We start from the raw sequence: 27439 nt of genomic DNA, 5'->3' as shown, positions 1-27439 counted from the left end.
AGATACATCAACTCTAAAAGATCACAACCAAATATGCTGTGCCACACCAAGATTAACTGAGCAGGTAAGGATAACTGTGGAAGAACCCCACTCAACTGCCTTGTAATCTGACTGGGTGCTCTTCTCGGGAGTGAGGCTAGGCTCATGGATACCAGCTTTAATTTTATTCTGGTCATTGTTTTAGCATTATAGGCATTAATCTGATTTAATCTGTCATCTTGGATCAACCCTGAAAGTCAATGCTTCACATTTACTATGTTAAAATATAAGAAAAACATTCTGTTTTAATTTCATAACCACTAAATACTTGTACATTTCTGTGATGATGCCAGGAATCTTAAGTCTGCTCACTGATCCACTTATTTATCAACTTCAATGCTGACACAGTTTCAGGTTAGCAAAGAAAGTTGCATAATTTTTGAAGTTATTTGCAAGTAAAGTTATTGCTTTTTGATTATAATAAGGTTTTTAATGTAAAGAGTTAGGAGCCATAGTCTTTATTGTCACCAAAAGCCTTAACTATTGCCTTTTATATAACTGTATTAGAAAGTGACCTCAAAATATGTTACCCTCTGTCTATACAATCTTAAATATTCAGTTAAAGCACATGTGTTTGGCAGTCATTTAGCTCTGAATTCCAAGTATAACATTAATGTTCAGTCCAGGGCGAGTTACTTCATCTCTTTGAACTTCTTTTCTTCAACAATAAAATGGTTATGGTGATACTTAACTTGCAGAATTGGTATAATGGTTACATTTTAAAAATTAGCATCAGGTACGGTGGCTTGCACCTGTAATCCCAGCTACTCAGGGAGCTGAGGCAGGAGGATCATTGAGGCCAGGAGTCCAAGATCAGCCTGGGCAAAATAGCGAGAGCCTGTCTCTAAAAAAATTTTTTTTTAAATTAGTGGGGCATGGTGGCATGCTCCTGTAGTCCTAGCTACTTGGGAGGCTGAGGTAGGAGGATCATTTGAGCCCAAGAGTTCGATGTTACAGTGAGCCATGATTACGCTACTGCATTCACAGTCTCAGTGACAGAGTGAGACCCCATCTCTAAAACATTAAAAATAAAAGATAAAAATTAATATATGTAAGATGTTCAAAAATGGCCTATACTGAGCACTTAATAACTGTTCATCTAGGCTGTTTTCAAATACTTTTTCTAAAAATCACATCATTAAAACACATAAGATTAAATAAAACACCTGCTTGTCATTTTATTTTCTTGTCATAGACAACACAGCCTTACTACTGGCCTTACTTCAGGAATTTCCCAAATTTTCTCCATTTTTCAGCTCATGGCACTACTAATCTATTTTATTCTAGTCCTGCAAGACTCTTACTGACAAAGAAGCATCATTTAGGACTTTCCAATTTTGAATTAAGAAAAATGGAAAATGACAAATGTATTTCTTCATGCAGTCAAATAGCATTTAGGAAGCAGCTGACTACCTGAAAATGGCAATAATGTTGGCATCCTGGGCTGCCACACATTAGTTCTGGGGTGCGGGCAGATCATTAAACCTCCCGGCCTCGGTTTAGTCATCTGTAAAATGAGGATAATGCTTGGGCAGGTTGCTGCAGAGGACATTGTGTAAAGACAACTATTCTAGGAAGCAATCATGAGGCTGAAAATGAGCTGACATTGGGTTGGTCCTTTCAAGGAGCAGGGGAATTGAGAAAGTCAGAGGTGTGCGATGGCCCTGTTGATGACATCTGTTGGAAGTCATTCCTTTATCTTATGCCTCACAGAACTGTGTGAGCAAAGGCATGGAGCTGGGAAAGCTAAGAGCATGCTCAGAAAATGGGAAGAGGAAAAGACCAATTTTCTTGGACATTCAGTGTGAAATACAGAGTGGAGTGAGAGAAGGCTGGAACAGATCCTGAATTGCGGAAGGATCCTGAGGGCCTTGAAAATCTGAGAATTCTATTTTTTAAAGTGTGAGAAAGGCATGGAGGTGAGAATGGCAGTCGGAATAGGGAGAAGAAAAATGCTTAAAAAGTATACCAACAAGATTGATCTGACCCTAATAAAGGACTGAATTTCACTGGTGAGTGAGTGCTAACAAAGTGATCTATTCAGGATGATAAAAGACAGGGATATCAACAGACACAGTTAAAGAAAAAAAAAAAAAAGGAGGAGGACAACCAAGGTTCAAATGGATTTGTCCTCCAGGTACACACCCAGAGGTCAGGAGAAAGAAGATGCTTACTTTAGCAAGCTATATGTAGTAAAATCTATCCAATATATAGTACCATGAATACTTTCATTGTCCTAACATTTGAGAGGTTCCATCAGATAACATACTCTTTTAAATCCTTATCTTTCTTTTCTATAATTTCAGTGCTATAGCTGATTTTAAAATAGTAGCTTTTCTTGTTGATAATAATATATAAAACTATTATTTATAGCATCAAGGTCTAAAAAAATTCATGCAATCAGCCTGAGAATTGAAAAACTATAGCCTAATGTCTAAAACACAGTCTGAGATTTTATTCTGCTTCTGTCATAGATTTCCTATTTTAGATATGGAAAGTAATCAACTCTGAGCTCATGTCTCCTTTTTACAATATGAGGTTTTAAAGTTTTGACTTACTACCAAACATGCAGTTTATAATATTAAAATGAAATTGATATAAAATAGGAGAAAATACATAGTTTACAAAAATAAAGAGACTTTGTCCCCATTATTGTTCCCATTATTCTAATATGCTAAATAATTAACTCTCTAGAAAAACTAAATTCATAGTTGATAGGAAGCCTTGACATTCAAGTTTTTAATTGCTGTACTTTTCTTCTATTTCTCCTCTTATTTACCATTTCAGAAGAGAGGAACTATGAACCAGGCTCTTAAAAAATCAGAATTCAAATGGAATTGCTCTATTCCAGGTAATAACTGAATCTGACACACAAGAAAAGATGCAGCCACACCTTCTAAATACCTTGAAAGCCACAATAACAAAAGAGAGCCTACACACGACACACACACATGCACACACACATACAACCATCATGCATGACAAATGAGTGACTTTTTTTCTCTCACAGACAGAAATATTTCTGGCTTAATTGGTAGTTTTTGTGTCAATTACCCAGTAAGATATATAGATGAAGAGGAAAAGAAATCAGAGAAAATCAATCCTTTAATTAGCTTGCATCTATATGTACAAGAATAAACATTGTAGAGACGTTCCTGACCTCCAGCTTCCTTCTCTCTCTCCTCTACTCAATAACATCACTCCTGCAGTGGCTGCTCTTTCCCCTGCATCGCCAGTTTTCCTGTCTTTACTGCATCATTTCAATCACATATACATATGCTAGAATATCTCCAATCATTAAAACAAAACACAACAAACACCTATTTTCATCCCCCATCTCCCAGCAAACACCCAATTCTCTGCTTCCTCTACAGTAAAACTCCGTATAGGCAGTCCATACTCAGCCTTCTCTAATTCTTTTCTTCTGATCATTTTCAAAATTCACTCCAATGAAGCATCTGTCCACACCATTACAACATTTCTCTTGTCTCATTTACCAAGACATCCACATGGCAGATCCAGGGGTCCTTTCTCAGTCTTCATCTTAGTTGAACTGTGAGCAGCATTTGAAACAGCTGGTAAGTTTCTTAAAACACTTTCTTCAGTTAATTTCTACAAACACACATACTCCCTGTCTTCCTACTTCACTTGTTAATCCTTTTTAGTTTCTTTTTCTGGCTTCTTCTCTTCTCTCCAAACTCTAAATGTTTAAGTTCTAAGTGTTTAAGTCTGAGGATTGGTCTTCAGACTACTTCACTTCTCTATCTATACTCTATACGAAGTCATTCAGTCTCATGGATTTAAATACCATCTACAAGCCAACAGCTTTCAAATGTATGTCCCTAGCTCCAAGCTCTGCACTGAACTCCAGATTCATGTATCCAGCTGCAGATCCACACCTGAACATAAACATCTATCATCTCAAGCTTTGCATGCTGTACCCGGAACATGTGATTTTGCATTTCGCCTCCTAACCTGCCCATCCTACAGTGATCCCCTCCCTAAATAGTAACTCTATTCCATGAGATGATCAAACCCCAAATTCTGGAGTCATCTTTGATGTATTTTCTTTTGCTTACACCTCTCATCCGGTTTATTAGTAATTCTGTCATTGTATTTTTAAAATTTAACCTACGACCACTTCTCAGTGGTTCCACAACCAACTCCTGAACAAGTTACCAAACAACTGTGTGCTCGCCAGTCTCTCTGCTTCCACTATGGTCCCCATTCCCTAGTCCAGTCTCCACACAGAAGCAAGAGTGAGGCTTTTAAATGTTGTACATCATAAATGCATATAATCTGTGTTTGTAAATTATGCCTTAATAAAGCTGGAAAAAAAAAAGTAAGTCAGACCAGTCATGTCCGTGCTCGAAACCCTCCAGTGTTCCAGAGCCCGAGTCCTTGCAGGGTTCTGAGTCTTTATTTCCTGCTCCAGACACCTTGATTTCCTTGCTATTCCTTGACCATTCAGCACATGCTCTTCCCTCAGGCCCTTTTCACTTGCTGTTTGCCCTAAATTCATTTGCCCCCAGACACCTGCTTGGTCACTCCTTCACTTTCTTCAGGATTCTGCTCAGATGTCTCCTTATCAGAGAGGTCTTCCCTGACCATGCACTGTGACCACAGTAGGTTACCCCTGCCACATTTGTGCATGCCAACACACACACACACACACACACACACACACACACAATCACTACTCTTTTGCTTTATTTTCTTAATAGCCCTTATCCCCACCTGACGTTTGTTGTTTTTTGTTCATTTATTTATATAGTGTTTCATTTCTTACATCCATAAAATACAAGCTTATGAGATCAATGACTTTTCCTGTTCTGTTAAAACATATTCCAAGTGAATAGTACACAGTTAAGGAATAAATTAATGAATAAATAATACTTGAATGGATCACATGTTCCCATATTTCACTTGGATTCATTACATACATGTGCATGTACACACAGACACGCCTAACACCCCACACTAATGGCAAGCCATCTCTAGCTACAAAATGCACGTGATATGTCTAGGCATATGGAAACTCAGACTTTCTGTTGGTAGATTTGTTTTAATTTAAGTCATGCCCAATATCACTTGCATTTAAAAAAACGATTTTCTGGCAACAAGGAAAGAAAAAAAATTAAAACATCAAATGTTTCCAACAGTAATATTTAAAAAAAAATAAAACTTAAAACTTTTTACCTATTTAAAACAACTATTTCTGTGTACACAAAAAATTACACATTAGACATACAGTTTGACCAATTTTCACAAAGCAAACACCCACATGAAAACATAAAATTTTATTAAAATCCCAGAAGTCTCCTCCCGATCTAGTCACTATGACTTACCCAAGGTCACCACTACATTGATTCCTGCCACCACTGATCACTTTCATCATTTAAAATCTTAAACTTTAATAAATGGTATTATCCAGTATGTAATATTTTTGCCCGAACATTTTTGCTCGGCAATTTGTTTTTGATATGATTCTATGTTTTTGTGGATAGTGATGTTTTCATTGTTCTCATTGCTACATAGTATTCTATTGCTTAGATATTTCACTGTTTTTAATTCTTTTGTCAATGGATATTTGGCTTATTTTCACTTATAACTATTAAGATGGAGTTGCTACACCCACTTGTGTACACGTCCTTTGGTGATCAGGTATGTGCATATTCTAACAGGATAGAGTGGAATAGCCAGCTTACAGGGTAGACATATGTTCAGCTTTAGGAGATATTACCAAACAAGTCTTCAATGTGTTTCTACAGTTTATCTTTTTATAATTAATTCCTGTCCAATTCGCTAAAATCTGGACTTTGCTACCTCTAAGTAGATCTTGTAAATACGATTGAAACATTAATAACTGCTTATTGATTTTATATTTAAAATAATCTAGACAGACCAGGGTTCCTAAAGCAGCCTGGGGAACATCAATTCTTAAGATAATAAATGGAATGAAGGAAGTGGGGAAGAGAAGAAAGAAAGTAAGTTTTATGGCCAAATAAAATGGGGGAAACAGAATGAGTCAAGTAAAAGAAAAGCCTTAATGCAAGTTCTCAGATGTGCTAATATCTACTGTACATTGACAGTTACAGGGGTGGGACTACAGCTTGCAGTTCTGTGATAGGAACATGATGAAAACCTTTTTTTCCCTATATCTTGTATATATTTTTCCTATATCTTTCCCTATCTTGTAGGGCTAAGGTTCCACAAAATCTACTTTGAGAAATGCTGGGCAAGAAAACTGCTCAGTGATTACCAGAAATATCTATAATCCTCAAAAACTGCTCCAACTGAAGCATTAGCAGCATGTAAAATGAAATAAAGTGCTTTGTTCCAGATTTTGTATATATTTCTGTGCTTCTTTGTTTTGATTTCACCCACCTTTGAGTTCATTTTTCCATTGTTCTGTGCCCTAAATACATTAACAAATTTAATGTCTGTGATGGTTCTTAGTTCTTGACATTACAAGTCTAGCTGTAATAATTCAATATTGAACTCTTCTTTTTAAGTGAGTATTCTGAGCCTGGAGCAAAATTAGGTTACTTAAGATTGCACATATTTTAGCTTGAGTAAATAAAATTGCTCAAGTTTTTATCATGTATTCATCCATAGGCTTGCTTTACAATCAGTGTTATCTCCTTGAAGTGAAATGCTCTCTGTCATGTTGATTTAGTTTAAATAAACTTGTTTCCCTGGTGTGTATTGGAATTACCATCACCTTCATTCTCCAACATGCAAATTATAGATAAAGAAGCCTCCTAAGCTTCCTGTAGAATAGCACCACAATTGAGAAAGAGAGAATAATCTAATCAAATGTGATCTCCTTCTTATCATTAATACAAGAATGACTAGGGAATGGGGCCTCTCTGGCTCCTGTTCTCAGTTAACTTGAATTCAATGTAATACACTTTGGAATGAATATTGGATTTCAATAAAGAACATTTGGGGAATATGAAACTCAGAAATCAAGGACAGCATCCAAATTTATGACAGCTCAAAGATGCTTGAAATAGCAATTTATGCCAGATCAAATACCATTTAAATGGGTTGTAGGCTACTGGGGAAAAGTGTTTATAGAACATCTTATATCTGCAAAGTGCTTTCAGTCATTTTTGATAGTCATGTTGGATGGATGGTTATAATTTCAGGTGACAAGGACAACTCAGTAAGACAACTGACATTCAAGAGATTTTATGGAAAATTAAATTATCTTAAAATGTTATGTTTGATCATGGAAATAACAGCAATAATAAAGGGAAGGAAAAAGAAGAGTAAGAAAAAGAAAAATAAGTATGAGAAAGCAAGGATGATAATTCTTGATATTAAATTTACAATTTGTGCTTTGTCTAATGAGTTAACCTCTAGCCTCAAACATCTGGTATCAAAAGCGAGACCCGGAAGTTTTTCTAAGAAAAGAATATTTCTCATAGTGACTTAAAATTTTTATTTTGCAGACATGGGCTCTTTCCAGATATTTCTAACATTCAATTTCTGATACGGCAGAGTCCTGGCATGCAGTAAATGTTCATTATACATCAGTTATTATCACTATTTGTCTACTATTCTTCAAAACATTTGGAAGTGTATATAGATTACAAATTTAAAAGACAAAAGCATTATAACAAATGGTTTCTAATACTACAAATTTAAAAAAAGACAGAATTCTAAAGCTAAATAAGAGGCAATAACAAATCAACAATGGGGAAAATAAATGTTTTATTTGCTTGTGGTCATTTTGTGGTTCAGCAAAGACTTTCAGTGGCGTTCATGTTTCCTTTACTGAGCTCCTCAGAGATTAAGACTGTTTTAATGCTATTGAATTGATTATGGAGGGAATCAGGTATGTGATATCCTTTAAGTCATGCCAATCCCAAAGAATACTGAAATAAATATTCAAATGAAAAGTTAACACTCTCATCAAGTAAGTCTAACTTTCATCCTTGGTCCAGTAGGTAAAGCATATTAGACTGAGGCAAAAGTTCACAGATGTGGGGCTATGCTGTTAAATTGGTGGCCCTCAGTGAACCACGCCTCCCAGTATTCATATTGTTGTTCAGAACTTTCCCTCCCTGACTCTGATTTGACCAAGTCACTCTCTTTGGCCAGTAAGACATTGGCAAGCATGCTATAAGCAGAGGCTTGATAAGTGCTTGCACATTGTGGCACCTCTTCCTTAGAAAGCTCCTCTTAGGAACACATGGACACAGTGAGGGGAACAACACACATGGGGGCCTGTTGGGGGAGGGTGATGGGGGTGGGGGACAGCATTAGGAAACAGAGCTAATGCATGCCAGGCTTAATACCTAGGTGATGGGTTAATCGGTGCAGCAAATCACCATGGGACACGTTCACCTATGTAACAAACCTGCACATTCTGCACATGTACCCTGGAATGTAAAAAATAAAATAAAAATAAAAATAAAGTTTCTCTTAGAACCCCGCCATCATTTCCAAAGAAGGCTTAAAGTATCTTGCTGGAGAGAGACGCTGTGTGGAGAGCCTAGGCGGAAGAAAGATGCCATATACAGAGAGAAACCACCTGGGGAGAACTTGACTCTCAAGCCAATCTCCCCTGCTGAATGTGATCACATGAATGCCTTCAGCCAACACAACATTGGAGAGAACAATGGTCTAGCTAGTCCACCCAAACCACAGAATCATGAAAAATCAAAAACCAATACTCTTTTAAGCCACTGGGTTTTGAAATGGGTTGTTATACAGCAACAGATTTTTCAGGTAAATTATAGCACTAGCATAACCCAATGTATGATTTTAAAATTGCTTTTAATTTTTTTTGAAAATAGTATATTCACATAGTTTAGACAAATTGTTCTACAAGGTATGTAAAGGTAACAGAATTCCCTTACCTACCCCCCAAATTCCTATCCCTGGATGCAACCATTATCTACTCTGATTTTGTTTTTGTTTAGGCTATTTACTTTTATATGTATTTCAATTTCTCATATTACTCTTGATTTATCCATTTCAGATACTGCTTACTGACATTACAGTGCAGCAGAAGATTCTTCATCTCTTAGATAATTCTTCTCTAGTCTTTCAAATTGTTTATTAAATTAGTAGTTTGTGTTTACATACGATGAGCATATAAATATTGTTCACTGTTCAGGAAGGTAATTATATAATATTTTCTCTTTTATTCAACTTTTGGTTTTGCTTTTATTTTGTTCTCTATAATGTATTGTTAATTCTTCACAACTTCTTTAACAATATCTTTTACCTATTTCCCACATACTCAAACTCATTAGGTAATTTAGCAGTTCACTTTTTCCTCTGGAGATTGCCTTTCTAGAGTCCTCCATTCTCCCCTTGATTTAGAGAGTTTGGTCTCTTCACCTGCTACACAGCTGAAAACCTCACAATTTTATCATTATCAGGGCATTCCTCGACTCATTCCTGTAATGCTCTGTATTAAAGCTCTGCTTCCTGGAACTCCTGGGTTCCCTTGTTTTTTGGTTTAAACTGCTGTTTTGGTTATCCATCTTCCTGTAGATCCATTTCCAACTAAGAAACGGTGTTTGGGAGGCAAATGTGTGAGTTTTTGTACATCTGAAAATTTCTTTATTCTTTCCTTAAAATATACTAATAATTTTCTTTGGTATAATGAATCTGAGTAAAAAATTGATTCTTTCAGAATTTAAAAGACCATACTCCATTGTCTTTTCATTTCTAGTATTGTTGTCCAGAAGAATTGATACCACTTTCAAATTCTGATTCTTTGTATATGGCCAATGTTGGCCTTTTTGGAAACTTTGACTTTTTTGCTGTCTTTGATGTCTTGAAATTTCATAATGATGTACCTTGCATGTATGTGTATGTCTACTTGTTTCATACTTTTTTATTGTCAGTGAATCTTGAGGTAACTGAATTTTGGTTCTGAATTTCTTCTTTGGCTCTTTTTTTTTTGGTTTTTTTTTTTTTGAGACAGAGTCTCGCTCTGTCGCCCAGGCTGGAGTGCAGTGGCCGAATCTCAGCTCACTGCAAGCTCCACCTCCCGGGTTCATACCATTCTCCTGCCTCAGCCTCCCGAGTGGCTGGGACTACAGGCGCCCGCCGCCTCGCCCCGCTAATTTGTTGTATTTTTAGTAGACACGGGGTTTCACCGTGTTAGCCAGGATGGTCTCGGCCTCCCAAAGTGCTGGGATTACAGGCTTGAGCCACCGCGCCCGGCCTCCTTTGGCTATTTCTTTCTCTCTCATTTCTCTTGTCTCTTTCTGGGACTGCTATCTCAGATTTAGCTTCCTGGATTATGCACTCATTTTCTATCCTTAGGGAAATGGTCCTAATTTTATCTTACCACCATTCTCATGAGTTTAATTTTTTTTTTTTTTTTTTTAAAGAATCTCATGATTGTCAGGCGCAGTGGCTCACGCCTGTAATCCCAGAACTTTGGGAGGCCGAGACAGGCAGATCACCTGAGGTCGGGAGTTTGAGACCAGCCTGGCCAGCATGGTAAAACCCCGTCTCTACTAAAAATACAAAACTAACAGGGCATGGTGGTGCATGCCTGTAATCTCAGTTATTTGGGAGGCTGAGCCAGGAGAATCGCTTGAACCTGGGAGGCGGAGGTTGCAGTGAGCCGAGATTGCACCATTGCACTCCAGCCTGGGCAACAAGAGCAAAATTCCATCTCAAAACAAAACAATACGAAAAAAAAAACTCATGATTTAGCCTAAAATGCTTATTTCCCAGGATCTTTCTTGTTCTATAGCTATTACTTTTTTACATTTATTAATTCTTGTGTTTTTTTTTTGTAGTTGGGATGACAGGCGCAAGCCACCATACTCAGCTAATTGTCTGTGTTTTCAGTAGAGTCGGGTTTCGCCATGTTGGCCAGGCTGGTCTCGAACTCCTGACCTCAGGTGATCCACCTATCTCGGCCTCCCAAAGTGCTGGGATTACAGGCATGAGCCACCATGCCTGGCCAATTCTTGTGATTTTAAAGTTTCTGTATTAGTCAGGGTTTCCTAGAGGGACAGAACTAATAGGATATATCTATGTGTATACATACATACACACACACACACATATATACAGATATACATATATATATGTGGGGGGAGAGAGATATATATATGGAGATCTCTCTCTATATATATATGGAGGCTGCCACTGACACCTCAAGTACTATTGGATCTGTTGGGTCATATGGCCCAAGTGGCAGAGCAGCCTGGACCTGTTGCAGAGCCTTCTTCTGTTCTGGGCCCTACTCAAAAATGGCAGCCTTTTGGGTCACTTGATAAATGGGCCTGAATAACACAGTTTCTTTGAGCCCTTCATTTATTCCCAATTATTTGTTTCCTTTGGATTTACCTTTTGGTTTTTGTTTTTCGGGTTTGAGACTTCATCTAATATTTGGTAATCCTTATTATGCTTTTAAATTTAAAATTGGATTAGAAAAAAATTTGATCGTATGATCTGTGTGAGTGGGTGGGGCTCATCCACTGATGGGTTTCACTGCACATTGAATGGTGAGTTGACTTTTTATTGGAGGGTCTCCATTGTCAAGTACCTGGATCTATTTCACTTCTCCAGAGAAGAATCCTCCAGTTTCTTTCATGAGGTTTTCAGTCTGGCTATAGGCATCCTGAGATCTGGGCTGAGTTTCCTTAATCCTCCTATTTTCAGCCTGACATCAAGCCCTGCCCCTGGGTATGCCCATGGCTATGTATACAGGTGGCCTTAGTTTCTCCATTGATATTTCTCCAAAGAATAATCATCTAACATTTGGCTAGATTGAGTAAGAAAAAGGATAGTTTGTTGGATATACATGGTGGACATGGAGAGCTGGTACCAACTGATCTATTTTCAGACTTTCAACCATGTTCCCTTTTTGAGCTCCAGGTTTTACCTCACCTTCAGCAAGCCGCAGTACCTCCAGTTTCTGTGACTTTCCAGGATTCTGTGAAAAGGTGACAGGGTGGAGGGGGCTGACAGTGCTAACTGGCATTTCTTACCACAGGCTTTCACATTTCATTACTGTTTCTGTTGCTCCCATCAGTCAGATGTATTCCTCCATCCCCTTTCCTGATTCCGAAAATGTGTTGACCTCTCCAGTCTTCTGATTCCTTGCCCGTTTCTTTTTCTGCATGAATTTATATATTTTACCATGTATACTGTCATTTTAGTGATGTTTCAGGAATAAGCAGAGATTAAACACATGTGTTCACTGTGTCAAATTAATTGCAAGACTTTTTTTTTTTTTTTTTTTTTTTTTTAGACAGGTAAAATTGCCACTGTTAAGGATGGAATTGTAACTGATTAAGAACTACTTAATGTAATGCTTGACTTGTTTAATATATAGTCAGATCTTGATGCTGGTTAAGTATTACAGTACATAATCAAGCAATTGGCAACCACTATAGTTTTCTAAATTAGAAAGCATTCTAGTCCAATTTGAATTCTTCTAAAAAAGAATTATAGTCCTCACCACAAGTGGAAAGTGATAAATGTCATTTACAATGTACTGTTATGAGACATGTTGATTACAGGAAGGTTTGAATTCAATTTCAAATGTGAGGCTTGGCAAGGTGATAAGGGTGAATAACTGTTTTGTATGCAGTGAATAGTTATCATTCAAAAAATCAGCTTTCATAAATGTATTAAGTGTTATCTTTAAAAAATATTCAAGACCATGCTTAAATTCCACTTTCTCTACCATGTCATCTCCCTAACTTTTTAGCCAGAAACCATCTCATCCTCATCCTATAAACACTTGCTGTCTACACCTGCGGTTTCTAATGTTTTTAATTTCATTGAGTGAGAATTGAATGCCCACTGTGTCCCTCTCTTCCAACTGAAGTAACAACACAGGGTTGTCAGATTTCTTGACCCTGCAAGGATATTAAAAAAATACATTTTTAAAAAATCTCACAAAATAATTACCAACCATCACTATCATTCCATTTAACAGGAGTTGCTCCCTAGGGAACTAGTAACCAAAAAATAATAAAGTGTTGGATTATAGCCAAAGTATAAAATATTAGGTTTGAAAGTTATGGCAAAAACTACGATTACTTTTTGCACCAACCTAATAATATCCACGAGTCCATACTGATGTAATGATTGATTGAATGAATAATGAGTTAGAATAGAAAAATCTCCTGTGTCAAAGAATTCTATGTAATGTATATAGATGCTGTTATAGAATATATAGATACCAAGGAGGAGAAGCATAAATCCCACTACTTAAGTATGGGCTGCACATAGTGACTTTTTCCCAAAGACTACAGAAATGAAGGGGGGTGGAGTTTGGGGGAATTACCTTAAAATAAAGAAACCTTACAAGCACCACTCAGTTACATGATGAAGTTTAATATCGATAGTGGTAAGTCACATTGATCACACATCCCTTTAATAAAATATGATAAGAATGGCACTTTACCTCTATGATATTTTTCTCCCAAACCCATAACCCAGACTAACCAGGAGAAAAACATCAGACAAACTCAAATTGAGAGTCATTCTACAAAATACGTGACAAATACTCCTCAAAATTGTGAGTGACCAAAAATAAGGAAAATCTGAGAAATTGGCACAATCTAAGGGACCTAATATGTAATATGTAATGTGGTATCCTGGATGATTTTCTGCAACAGGAAAAGAACATTAGGTAAAAACAAAAGAAATGTATGGACTTCAGTTAATAATAATATATCAACATAGGTTTATTAGTTATGACAAACATACCACACTAATGCAAGATCATAACAGAGAAAATTGGATGAAAGTTAAACATAAACTCTCTGTACTATTTTTGTATATAAATATAATCTATTCTAAATAAAATATAAATCTATTCTACAACAAAAAGTTTTCATGAAAGCTACCACAACAGTAGAATGAAGACACTTCTGTAAATTCAGAAGGAAGGGCTTTATTTCTGAAAAACAACAAAAACAACAACAACAAACCTCTCTATAATGCTTTTTTTTTTTCTTATTTTGTTACAATTTAGAACTTTTTCAAGAATCTAGACTATTCAACTGGCTTTTGGGACACATTGGTTTCTAGCATTCTGGGTTACTCATTTGTGGTATTATTGTGACATGCACAATCTACCACTTCCTTTGAGGAGATTTTAAAAGAGATTTTATGTTTGAATCTATTATTTTTGATACTTCTTTCAGGGTTCAGGACATGATACCCCAAAGCATGGCATCATGGCATCGTGAGTACTTTGAACTGAAGGAGACAGGGAGGGCCTCAGAAGCAATGTCTCTCTGATTGTCTCTGGCCCTCTTGTCTCTCATTCCCCTTTCTCCCACAAGGCATGTCATAGAAACCAGAATTCCTCTCTCCCAAGGCAGGTCATAGAAATCAGAGCTCCTCTCTCCCAGAGCTAGCCATAAAATTTAGAAAGGTCACATTCTGACCTACTTTTCGTGAAAGTCCATCAGAAGACTCTCATTCCAGAGGGGTCTTCCCCACATCCAGGGGAAGGAATGTTATACAGAGACAACAAGGAAAATCAGAACAGACAGGCCTTGCTGGTTTTCCTTCAATTTATTACCATTAGATCATCCCCTTTTGTCCAATCACATTTCCCCACGACTATTCACTTCTTTCATCAAACTTGGCGTAAAAGCACAGTTTTTCCTGGGTCTTTGGGTCTCCATTTCTGAAGTCTTCCATGTCACATAAAACTTTGTTAAACAGGCTGGGCGCAGTGGCTCACGCCTGTAATCCTAGCACTTTGGAAGGCTGAGGCAGGTGGATCGCTTGAAGACAGGAGTTCAAGACCAGCCTGGCCAATATAGTTAAACCCTGTCTCTATTAAAACAAACAAGCAAACAAAACAAAACATCCACACAACTTTGTTAAATAGATTTGTTATGCTTTTCTCTTGTCAATCTGTTTTTTTGTTATAGGGGTAGTGTCAGCCATGCACAGGATATTGCTTTCCTCTCCTATACTTAACACCATGCTTTCTACATAATAGATTCTAAAGAAAAAGGAGAGTTTTTATGTAATTTATTTGTGTCAGGCCTCTGAGCCTGAGCTAAGCCATCATATCCCCAGCGTCCTGCACGTGTACATCCAGATGGCCTGAAGCAACTGAAGATCCACAGAAGTGAAAATAGCTTAACTGATGACGTTCCACCATTGTGATTTGTTTCTGCCCCACCCTAACTGATCGATGTACTTTGTAATCTCCTCCACCCTTAAGAAGTTTCTTTGTAATTCTCCCCACCCTTGAGAATGTACTAGGTGAGCTTCACCCGCTGCCCCCAAAACATTGCTCTTAACTTCACCACCTATCCCAAAACCTATAAGAACCAATGATAATCCCACCACCCTTTGCTGACTCCTTTTTCTGACTCAGTCCGCCTGCACCCAGGTGAAATAAACAGCCATGTTGCTCACACAAAGCCTGTTTGGTGATCTCTTCACACGGACACGTGAAACAATTTTCATTATTTTATTTCACTAATTTGGAAATAATAAATATACAGGCAAAACTTAAATAGGTGCTACTACTAATTTTATGGAAAATAAAATTCTAAAATAAAATTAGGTGATAGAAGTAATTCTAAAGCACAGGAAACCTATAAATATGAAAATTCATATCTCTGTTCAAAAATGAAAACAACATATAAGGTATGGGGTCCTAATTGAATAAAAGATTAACAGCAGTCAGCAATATGTTGTTGTTACATATTTGGAATGAACAATATCATAAAGGTTGAATTAAAACTTTGATAAGAGAGAAGAACTGTTGGTTTTATGAGCATTTTGATTCTTTTTATTACATTTTAGAAATATACTGATCATGTAATATTTCCTTAATTAGAAGAAGAATTTAATTAAAAATTAGATACCATAACAAAAAATTTAAGTTATTCAGAGGAGAGATTTTTATTGTGTTGCGGTTCATTAATATGAAAACCAGTTATCACTGTGCATAAAGGCCAAAAAAAAAAGACCTTCAATTGTATTCTTTATATTTGTATATTTTAGTGGTTTTCATTTTAAGTAGGGAAAATTTGGCAGGATGTAAGTATATTTTTTGAATTATCATAAAACATGTTTACACAGGTTACTAATCTTTTATTCTGGTTGTGTTTAAGAACAAAAAACCCTCAAAATCCATAAATATCAAGAAAGAGAAGCCTGATAATGTAGAACCCTATGGAAGAAAAGCTTTTTATTTTGTATTTTTTTGAGAGAGAGCGATGAAGATGAAAATATTACATATAATAAAGGACAAAGTACATAGTACATGTATATTACATAAAGCAAATGGAAACCAATGTAAACCCATCAGTATGTTAAACATACTAGTTGTGTGGACAGGGAAAATGGGTGCATAAAGAGATAAAACATAGAAAAGAGGATACACAGAAAAAACATAAAAGTAAAAAAAAAATAAGCAAGGGTAAATGAAAAAGAGACAAGAGAGGAAGAACTGAGGAGTGATAATAAAAAACGGAGGGTAATTTTTTATTTTTATCCTTCTCTAAAGCTAACTAGAATTATGGAGGATATATACATAGAGAAAGAGAAGATACAAAAAGGAAGGGAAAGAGAAAGGAAGAAAGAGGGCTGCTTTAGAGATTCTAAATTGAATCCATTGTCACACTGTAAGCTTCTAGAGCAGTGGATGCGAGGGTGTTAACACCTTGTATTCCTCTATTTGAATTGCTAATGAGCTCATTAACCACTGTTCATGACTCTCAGTGGGGGCCAGGGCATTATCCCTCAGGGTTGACCTGATGCCTGAACAAAGCAAAATACTCCCAGGCCTTCAAAGAAACTTCTTCTTTCCCCACAATACCCTCAACCCTTTTGGTGGATATTTAAATATTTGGTTTTCTGGAAGCTTTTCCCAATCACTTTTTGTCTCCATTGTGAGTGCCCCTGCCTGGAAAACCCTCACCAGGGGTTCTACAGTCAGCCTTCTGTTCCCACAAGTCTCATCTCTGTGGCTCACTCCTTTGTGAGGCTTTCCTCAGATACAGCCACAGTCACATCCCATCTTCCTGCTAGACTATAAGCTCCATGCTATTTAAAGGAAAAATAAAAAACAACAACAAAAAACAAAACTGAGGCAAAATTAAAACAAGTAGAGACTTTGAGGAGTGCAGACTGGGAGCACTAATCTTATCACAGCTATATTCCAGTAACAGTGAAGGTGTGAGACCCAGAGAAGGCGCTCACTACGTATCAGATGGGTGAATGAATCCAATGAATGGATGGACGAATAGTGTGGGAGACCAGGATATGCCTCCCCAAAATATGAAGGAGTGTTGAGCTGAAGACTAACAAGAAGCAGCAGAGGCAGGAAAGCTCTTTGCCTTCCATTTACCTAAAAGCAGGATATAGATTTACAGAAACAAAAGGTATCCCACCTCCCCTTTTACCAGGGAGAACAAAGGTTAACCACTGAAGACAATTTTAGACCCTTATTGACCTGGAGATGGTACCAGAGGATTGTTAATCCACATTAACAAGCTTCACTAACTAGCCCTTTTATGCCATTATTGCCTTTTCACAAGTTGCTTCCCCCAGAGACTCAAAGTCTTTTCCTTTGTCTTGTGATTTCTCTAAAAGTTTACTATTCTTGGTTGAAGATGCTATATAAGCCACCTTTAGGAGAACTACTTATTTCTTGAGTGTCTCCCATGTATATTATAAAATATTCATGTTAATAAACTTTTGCTTTTCTCTTGTTAATCTATTTTTTTCTTACAGGGATCCATTCACTAAGAACCTATCGGGGTTATTCTTCCCCTGCACTAGTCTAACTTCCCACTTGTCTGTTTCCAACTTGATTATATTTGACTGCAGCGACCAACTACTCATCTATTATTCTCTAATATCCAATATTGTACACCTGGCATATACTTAGACTTGCAACTGAATGAATGAACTGATGGAACTGCGATAGATATTCTCAACCAAACAATTTATAAAATGTAATTTAGAATAAAACATTTTCAAGTAACTTTTTTATAATATGGTGAATGTAATGTGTTTATGTGTATGTGAATATGTAAGTGTGAATTTTACAACGAGATGCTCCTCAAAAATAAGGGAAATTATTTTTCCCTTTGAAATTTAAAAATATGATAGATTTAAATATGATAGATCGGCCGGGCACGGTGGCTCACGCCTCTAATCCCAGCACTTTGGGAGGCCAAGGCGGGCGGATCACAAAGTCAGGAGATGGAGACCATCCTGGCTAACACGGTGAAATCCCGTCTCTACTAAAAATACAAAAAAAAAAAAAAAAATTAGCCGGGCGTGGTGGCGGGCGCCTGTAGTCCCAGCTACTCGGGAAGCTGAGGCAGGAGAATGGCGTAAACCCGGGAGGCGGAGCTTGCAGTGAGCTGAGATCCGGCCACTGCACTCCAGCCTGGGTGACAGAGAGAGACTCCATCTCCAAAATAAGTAAGTAAGTAAATAAATAAATAAATAAAATATGATAGATCAAAAACACACATGCTAACTTAAAAAGAATCTGACAGTATAGCGCAATATTATCATGTACCCATTTAAGAGAGGAATATCGATGGATTAAATGAAAATCAAGGGGATAATGATGAGTGGCCCTCTGTTACAGTTCTTGAATAGGACAATAGGTTCTTCTAAACAAGGTAATGATTTACATGTTCAGTCACATGTACAATCCACGTAGAACAACCCACAAGTGTTATTTGATGATTATTTCCTGTTGATGTGTATGGTATAATGCAATCTACACAGACTGGTCAAGCATAATAAGAATCATGATACCTTATCCCAACTGGGGCACAGGGAGGTTTCAGAACATTAAATTTTAACATAATCCAAAGATACAACATTGAAAGTGATTCAACTTCCTCATGATCATCCATAGCCAGCCAAGCCTACTTAGAAAAAATTTGAGCTAGTTCAGCAAATGACTCTCAAAGTACTCTGTAGGAAACTTAAGTGAATTCTGATGCCTACATATAGTCCACACAGATCAGAAAGACTAAAGAGAGTGAGTTTTATCTATTTCTATCCAACATTTGATGAGGACAAAATTTTAGTCATTTTATTCATTCTTGATTTGAAATTATTTTTAAACAAAAACATAAAAAAGTTCTGTTTGGCCTGTCTAGGTCTATTGAGTAGACAAACAAACATCCCACACCCTTCCCCATCCCCATCAAGATAATGATATCACAAATGCAGATGATGACAGATCTAATTTCAATAGAATTTTTTAATGCCATATAAATAATTTAGTTCTCATTTACAGTCTTTTTGAATTATGATGGTGGGTGACTAGGGATGCATAATTTCAGCTTCTACTTTTCAATAAAATTCTCAAGGAAACACAGAGAGATGTTATTATACCAGTTGAAAAAACTCAGTATCAGCTATCAACACTTGGTGAGTGCTAGCAGAAATATCCGCTCAGAGACTCTGAGGAAGAGCTGCAGGCCCAGGCTTGGGGGAGGGAGGATATACATAAGCATCTTGACTACAACTGCTCCCTCAAGAGTGTCTGGCCTTCTCCAACCAAAGGAAGCAAAGACCTACCTCTTGCTTCTCTCCAAGGGAGTTGCTTCTTGATGCTATCAGGGCCATTTTATACATATACATATACCATCACTGCCATTAGTATTCATTTTTATACATTCAACGTCCATGCTTTCCAGTAGTTTAATACCACCAGGGTGGGTATAGATATGCATAGCAGTATATGGTTAGAACTTTGACTGTAAGGAGGGTAGAGACAAGTGCAATTATTTAAGAGCAGTAACTTCACACATTTTATTTTCAGGAGGAAAATCACAAACTACTTGAAATAACACAAGAATGAACTTCCTTCCCATATTTACATGATTAGGTAAGTTGGGGGAAAGAAATATCTTTCTCTCTCATTGCTAGGATCATCACTGGAGCCCCTATAATAAAAGACAGCTTAAGAGAGAAAGCATACAAATTTGGTTATGTTTTGGATGACACAGAAGCTTACGTAAGGAAATGAAGACCCAAAGAACAAGGAAAACCTACGCGCTTTTTTGTTTTGTTTTTTGTTTTTTTATTGCTGTTAAATGAAGAAGAGGATTGTTGTGGAGAGGTGTGACTGGGCAAAGGGAGTATGATCTAATGGCAATAAGCCAGGAGGAACTTAATAAGGCCTGTTTGTTAAGATTCTTCTCTGTGTCCCTGTGCCTTCAGAAGTAAGGACATTCCTTTCCTCTGGGAATATGGAGAGCACCCCTCACATGTGGATCTTATGACCTGCTTCAGGGGAAGGTCAGGAAGTCCTTCCTAAGTTTTATGACTTGCTTTAGCAGCAAAGGGGCAAGGAGATGATGACAGTGACTTTCCTGCTTCTGTTGTTTTCTCAGATGTAAACGTGTCATGTTTTTGAGTAGTGTGTCCTGAACCCCATCAGGTAGCAAAAGCAGTTTTCTGCTCAGTTCAGCAGAGTAAACTGATTTTTGAAAATGGCTTTGGCTTTAAAAATGTGACATGTAACCATGCCCCTCAACCGGTCTTCAGGTATAAGGCACAAAAGGATTCTAAGAGCAACCACGTGGGAAGTCAAGGAGAATGGGAAACATCTGTGGCTGAAAAACATTCGATCTGGGTATACCTGTCCTCACTGAACAGAAAGTCACCAACTGGGATCTGTAAAATCCTTATGCAATATGAAAGAAGGGAACAATTGCACCTGGGTGTAGAAGAAAAGCAAAAACATACTTTGGAAATGGAACGTGTGTGGAAGTGATGTATATGATTTCCAGGCCTAAGTCATAGCAATTTCCTAGACCATCCTCTAGCCTTTTCCCTGACAGCCAAATGGAGACAATTCCCGTTAGGAGCCCTGTGCCAAGAGGTAATATGAAGGAATTCGATGCCTGAATGAACACTTGAAAGACAGTTACCTACCAGAAGCACCTGCATTTGACTGTTGCTTGAACAATAAAAACACTTTTATTGGGTTAAAACATATTTTCTTAACATTATGATTTCAGGACACATTTGTTACAGCAGCTGGCATTAAGTTAATTATAACATAGACTCCTCTAGAAAAATGGGACCAGTGACTGACATTGGTTTTGGAAGAGGAATAGAAAATACACCCACCTCACCTCATTTACTACTTTAGAAAGAACTATGTTTCCAAATATAGCCCTGCCATTAACTCATTGAGCTTTGGGAAGCCACTTAAAATCTAGGAGCCTCAGTTTCCTTATTTGTCAAAGTATTTTCAATAGCTACCCCTAAATTAGTTGCTGCTTACCATTTCCCAGATTTAAAATTCTGTATTTCTTTTTATAAGTGAAAACTCTAAGTTAATGTCAGATACCACTCAAGTCAGTCACAGAGGAAGGGTGAGTACAGAGAAAGACTAGGGATTATTTATTAATAATCTACCTTGAGATGACTTGCTAACACACTTTATAACAAAACACATATAAAAAAGAACTGAGCCTTGACAGAGTAAACGTAAGCCTCTCTCACCCCTTAAAAATTATGAAAATATGCTGGGTGCGGTGGCTTATGCCTGTAATCCCAGCACTTTGGGAGGCTGAGGCGGGTGGATCACAAGGTCAGGAGATCAAGAGCATCGTGGCTAACACAGTGAAACCCCGTTTCTACTAAAAATAATACAAAAAATTAGCCGAGTGTGGTGGCGGGCACCTGTAGGCCCAGCTACTCAGGAGGCTGAGGCTGGTGAATCGCACGAACTCGGGAGGCAGAGGCTGTGGTGAGCCGAGATCGTGCCACTGCACTCCAGCCTAGGTGACAGAGCAAGACCCCGTCTAAAAATAAATAAATAAATAAATAATAAATAAATAATAAAAAATTATGCAAATATATATTTTAGAAGTGAATAAAAACAAACATTTCCCCCAAAATACATTAAGAAACTGAAAACACATCTCTGTGGAAATGTCGATAAGAGAATAGAGAGAAGGACAAGGTTAGATCCAAGCTGAATACTTCAAGGAAGAGCCAAAATGGCTGACAGTACTGACGTTATCCTTTAGGGGAAAACTGTAAGTGAAGACCTGTTGCTTGACTGATTTATAATTAGAATCAGTAATATTCTGGACAGTCCTGAAGAGAACAATCACGTATTGGCAGGGGAGAATAAGCTGATAACCTAAAGGTCAGTTTCATTTCTCTTCTCTATGGTAATTGAGTCCTTATAATGGAGAATTGAGTGGAAGCCAAATGGAGACAATTTCACCGTCTTCATTGTCACCCTCTGCATTGAGCTCAAATACCCTTCTAGAATAAATTACACAAGTGCTTCTAAACAGCAGAGGTCAGTCACTAAGCACAGTTTTATAAGAAGCTTATGTAACCCATGTGTGATGGGAAAAAACCAAACGAAATCAAACAACAATAAACACTTAAACCTCAGAGTACTAGCTCAGAGCAGGAGTCAACCTTAAGAAAAGACATTGGTGCCGGGCGCGGTGGCTCATGCCTGTAATCCCAGGACTTTGGGAGGCCAAGGCAGGCAGATCGTCCCAAGATCAGGAGTTCAAGACCAGCCTGGTCAATATAGTGAAACCCTGTCTCTACTAAAAATATAAAAATTACCCGGGCATGCTGGCAGGTGCCTGTAATCCCAGCTACTCGGGAGGCTGAGGTAGAAGAATCGCTTGAACTCGAGAGGCGGAGGTTGCAGTGAGCCAAGATTTTACCAAGATTGTACTCCAGCCTGGGTGGCAGAGTCAGACTCCGTCTCAGGGAAAAAAAAAAAAAAAAAAGAAACAAAGACATTAGACTAATGGAGTTTTCTAATCAGCACTCAGAAAGGAAAATACTACTTTCCCACATGAAATGATAAACGTGTTAAAAGTTCTCTGCATGGCATCAGCACAGTACAGAGCACACGAAACATATGGGTGATGAAGACCAAGTGCAACGTAGACATAATGCAGTTATAATTCAGGGGCAGTAGCCAGCATAGCTTGAGAAATACTGCTACTGAGCTGTGTGATTGAAGAAGGTGGCTAGCATCTTATAAGCCCTGCCCTGAGCTTGGGAGGTGTGGCAGGGGGTGGTGATGAAGTGTCTGGGCTTTGGATATCAGCCAGACCTTGTCTCAAATCCTGATTCTGCCACTAACTAGCTGTTTTAATGTTTAATGTTAATGGCTTAGCTGTTTAATGGCAAGTTACTTAGCCACTCAATTTCCTTATCTATAAAATGAAGATAATAATATTTTCCTCACAGGGGTTTTGTGGGATTTAAATGAGACTGAAATTTTGTAGTAGGATACCCAGGTAAGGCCTAAGCTGTGCCTGCTGCTAGGATTTAAAGACGTTTGAAAAAGTCTGATGAAATGGTGAAGCAGGCTACTCAGGATACTATTTTCACATAGGATAAATGGGGATCCAGAAAACTTTGGAAGGAAGAACTACTTTGAGCTGGTAATAATCTGAAAGTCAGTAGGGAGGAATGATTTCTGTATATAGTTTGGCCTGCCATTCAAATCTATTGTAGGTCAGCTCCCTAAATTCCTTTCTGCAATTTAGGGAGACAGAGGGCTGTGAATACATCCTGAAAAGGTGTTCTCACTAAAATTGTGTTAGACTTCGAGACACAGGTAACTTCACTTTGGTACTCATCTTAACAAGCGTTACCCAAATAGAAGACAAATTTTTCTCTTCGAAATAGGATTGACCATCAGACTCAGGTACCTGGAGGTTCCAGTGCAATAGTGACTGTACCCGCAAAGAACTGCAGTCTCTACCTGAGACTAAGATGAGATAAAGGGTCTCTACCTGATACGTACTTAAAAGTGGAAGTGGCAGCAGCACAGGTACCTGGGGGACTGTGGCACCTAGCGAAAGAAGTAGGGGTATTTACAACCAGTGGCAATGTGCAGCTGAGAGAGCAGCACCTGTGATGGGTGGTGGGTGGCTGGTGGCTGGTAGTGCCATGGCAGCTGGGAGACAAACAGCAAAGGCACTGGCAGTGGTAACAAGAGATGCCCCGGGGAAGCAACGGCAGCATTATGTCTAGCAGGTACCCTATAGCTGACTTCAGTGGTTGGACAGCATAGATGTGACACTACCCGAGTACTCTCAGAAATACTTTGGGAAGGGAGGGGGAATACATGAAAGGGAACTGACAGGGTGGGGTTACTTTACAGTCTTGCATGATCAGATGTAAGCAACTGCTAACTTCATGAAGATGATCACCTTTATGGAGATCACGAAGATGATCCCCAGAGAATGGTGAGTCTGGGAAATCTGAGCCAGTGATCAACACACCACAGGAGCTCAATTTGTGGTGACATTCTGCCTCCTTTACCCTCTCCTTTCTATTTTAAGAAGACAAACTAGACTCATATATTGGCTGTACTACCTGCATTAAATGATGTCTGAGTGCACCAAATTATATAACCATGGTTGCCTTTCTCAGCCTGTTACCTGATTAGCAAAATGAGAATAGCATAGCAAGTGCTCTACAGTCGAGCGATTGTGGAAGTAGAACATTGTTGCAACACTTGCACATTGTCAGCATTCGGCAATGTTAGTTTCCTCCGTCTTTGGACAATTGAAGAACTCTATGCAATTAGTGTCTCAGAACTCACAAGGAAGGAACTTTGGCTAGCTTAGCTGTGATAACTAGAAAACTAGAAAACACTGTGGACTTACAGCAGGAGTTCCAGCTAAGAGCCCCCCAACCCCAACACACACACATAACATCTAAGAATGTATTTGATCCTTTCAAACAACTGTGATTCTCTCCCTATGATTAACATTTTGGAGAAATAGGAACACTTTTACACTGTCAGTGGGAGCGTAAACTAGTTCAACCATTGTGGAGAACAGTATGGCGATTCCTTGAGGATCTAGAACTAGAAATACCATTCAACCCAGCCATCCCATTACTGGGGATATACCCAAAGGATTATAAATCATGCTGCTACAAAGACACATGCACACGTATGTTTATTGCGGCACTATTCACAGTAGCAAACACTTGGAACCAACCCAAATGTCCACCAGTGATAGACCTGTCTCTTATACACATCTAGATGTGTATAAGAGACAGATTCTCAGCAAACTATTGCAAGAACAGAAAACCAAACACTGAATGTTCTCACTCATAGGTGGGAATTGAACAATGAGAACACTTGGACACAGGAAGGGGAACATCACACACTGGGGCCTGTTATGGGGCGGGGGGAAGGGGGAGGGATAGCATTAGGAGATATACCTAATGTAAATGACGAGTTAATGGGTGCATCACACCAACATGGCACATGTATACATATGTAACAAACCCGCACGTTGTGCACGTGTACCCTAGAACTTAAAGTATAATTTAAAAAAATAAAAAAACAAACAAAAAAGACATTTCATGTATGAAGAAGAAAAGGCGCAAACTTTTAACGTGGGTAAATTCTAGTCTGGGCAGTAGGCAGACTGAACTAACACAATCTGTTATGTTCTTCTCTCCTGCCCAACTTTCACCGTTTTTTTTCAGATGATAAAATATGCATAACAAAGAATTTGCCATATTGTTTTTAAGTAAATAATGTTCAGTGACATCAAGTACACTCCCATTGTTGTGCAACCATCACCACCACCCATCTCCAGAACCTTTTTCATCTTCCCAGACTCAAATCAAACTGGAACTCTCCATTCTTCTCTCCCTGCAGTCCTCACAACCACCCTTCTATATTCTGTCTATGAATTTGACCACTCTACATACTTGATTTAAGTAGAATCATACAGTATTTGTCCTTTTGTGACTCGCCTATTTCACTAAGTATGTCTTCAAGGTTCATCTATGTTGTAGCATTTTTCAGAATTTCCTTACTTTGTTAAGGCTGAGCAATATTCCGTTGCATGTATATACCACATTTTGTTTACCTGTTCATTCATCGATGAACATTTGGGTTACTTCCACCTTTTGGCTATTGTAAATAATGCTGCTATGAACATGGGGGTTTTACAAACATCTCTTCAAAACCCTGCTTTCAATTTTTTTGGGTATATACCCAGAACTGAAATTGCTGGATTGTTTGACAGTTCTATTTTTGATATTTTGAGGAACCATACACTGTTTTCCATAGCAGCTGCACCATTTTATATTCTCACCAGAAATGCACAAGAGTTCCAATTTCTCCATACTCTTACCTTATTATTTTTCCTTTCCTTTCCCTTTTTTTTTTTCATTTGATAATAGCCACCCTAATGGGTGTTCTGGCTAAACTTTTACCAGGACTTTCATCACTGTCCAATGAGGAATGAGGGGAAGCTATCAAAGAATCACAGAGCACTTAAAGCTATTTGTTGTTTGCAAATTGCTAGTTATATTTAAGTTACGTTATTCATCTAAATGCAGTTCATTTTGTCCTATTTGTAGATTTCTACTTACTAGTATCTGTTTCAGTTACTGTTTTTTAAAAAGGTAACTGAAGTGGATATATTTTTCTGGATTGCATTTGCAAACAAATTTTTCTTTTTTTTTTTTTTTTTTTGAGACGGAGTCTCGCTCTGTTGCCCAGGCTGGACTGCAGTGGCCGGATCTCAGCTCACTGCAAGCTCCGCCTCCCAGGTTTATGCCATTCTCCTGCCTCAGCCTCCCGAGTAGCTGGGACTACAGGCGCCCGCCACCTCGCCCGACTAGATTTTTTTTTGTATTTTTTAGTAGAGACGGGGTTTCACCGTGTTAGCCAGGATGGTCTCGATCTCCTGACCTTGTGATTCGCCCGTCTGGGCCTCCCAAAGTGCTGGGATTACAGGCTTGAGCCACCGCGCCCGGCCTGCAAACAAAATTTAATCACTTTATACAGTCCAACTGAATGTTTCTGAGGTGGGACAACCCAACCAGTAGATGAAGCTCTTGCCATTTGATTACATTTTACTGGCTAATGTCGTGTATCATTCTCCACATTTTGTCTGGATTTCAACTGTAGAGAGCAAATACTCGGCATGTAAAACCTTTCTCCAACCTTAAATCATAAGAATATGGTAAATTCAAGGCAATTTTACCAGCAAATTTGCTACCTCTTCTTATAAAGATTCAGAATTTATAATCATGTGTTCATAAAGGTATAAACAAAATAGGTATTCATTACATTGGTTACAGATGAACAAAATGGAATTTAAAAGAATTATGAGATGGATGTCTTGAAGACCTCCAGAAAGCATAGTGAAGTCCCCTCTGGTAAGGTCACATTCCAGAATGCCAGCTGTTTACTGGCTGTATGTGACTCTAGACAAGGAATCTTTGTGGAACTTTTTGGGAGAAAAAGTACAGTAGGGAATAGAATGCATATCCTCTAATGATGACATAAAACATTGCTGAACGCCGGGCGCGGTGGTTCACGCCTGTAATCCCAGCACTTTGGGAGGCCGAGGCAGGCGGATCACAAGGTCAGGAGATCGAGACCACGGTGAAACTCCGT

General features: G+C 38.2%; 1 protein-coding gene across 1 annotated transcript in view; it reads right to left on the bottom strand.

Annotated features, from left to right (window-relative positions):
• The window catches only part of MAGI2 (membrane associated guanylate kinase, WW and PDZ domain containing 2), a 765625-nt gene that overhangs the window by 551500 nt on the left and 186686 nt on the right, over nucleotides 1-27439 (bottom strand). The gene's annotated exons all lie outside the window — the stretch shown is intronic.

This window comes from Mandrillus leucophaeus, unplaced genomic scaffold (genome assembly GCF_000951045.1).
Source record: "Mandrillus leucophaeus isolate KB7577 unplaced genomic scaffold, Mleu.le_1.0 Scaffold284, whole genome shotgun sequence".
In the NCBI taxonomy this organism is placed as follows: domain Eukaryota; kingdom Metazoa; phylum Chordata; class Mammalia; order Primates; family Cercopithecidae; genus Mandrillus; species Mandrillus leucophaeus.
Note: the sequence above shows the minus strand (reverse complement) of the source record. Positions and strands in the feature narration are given on the sequence as shown.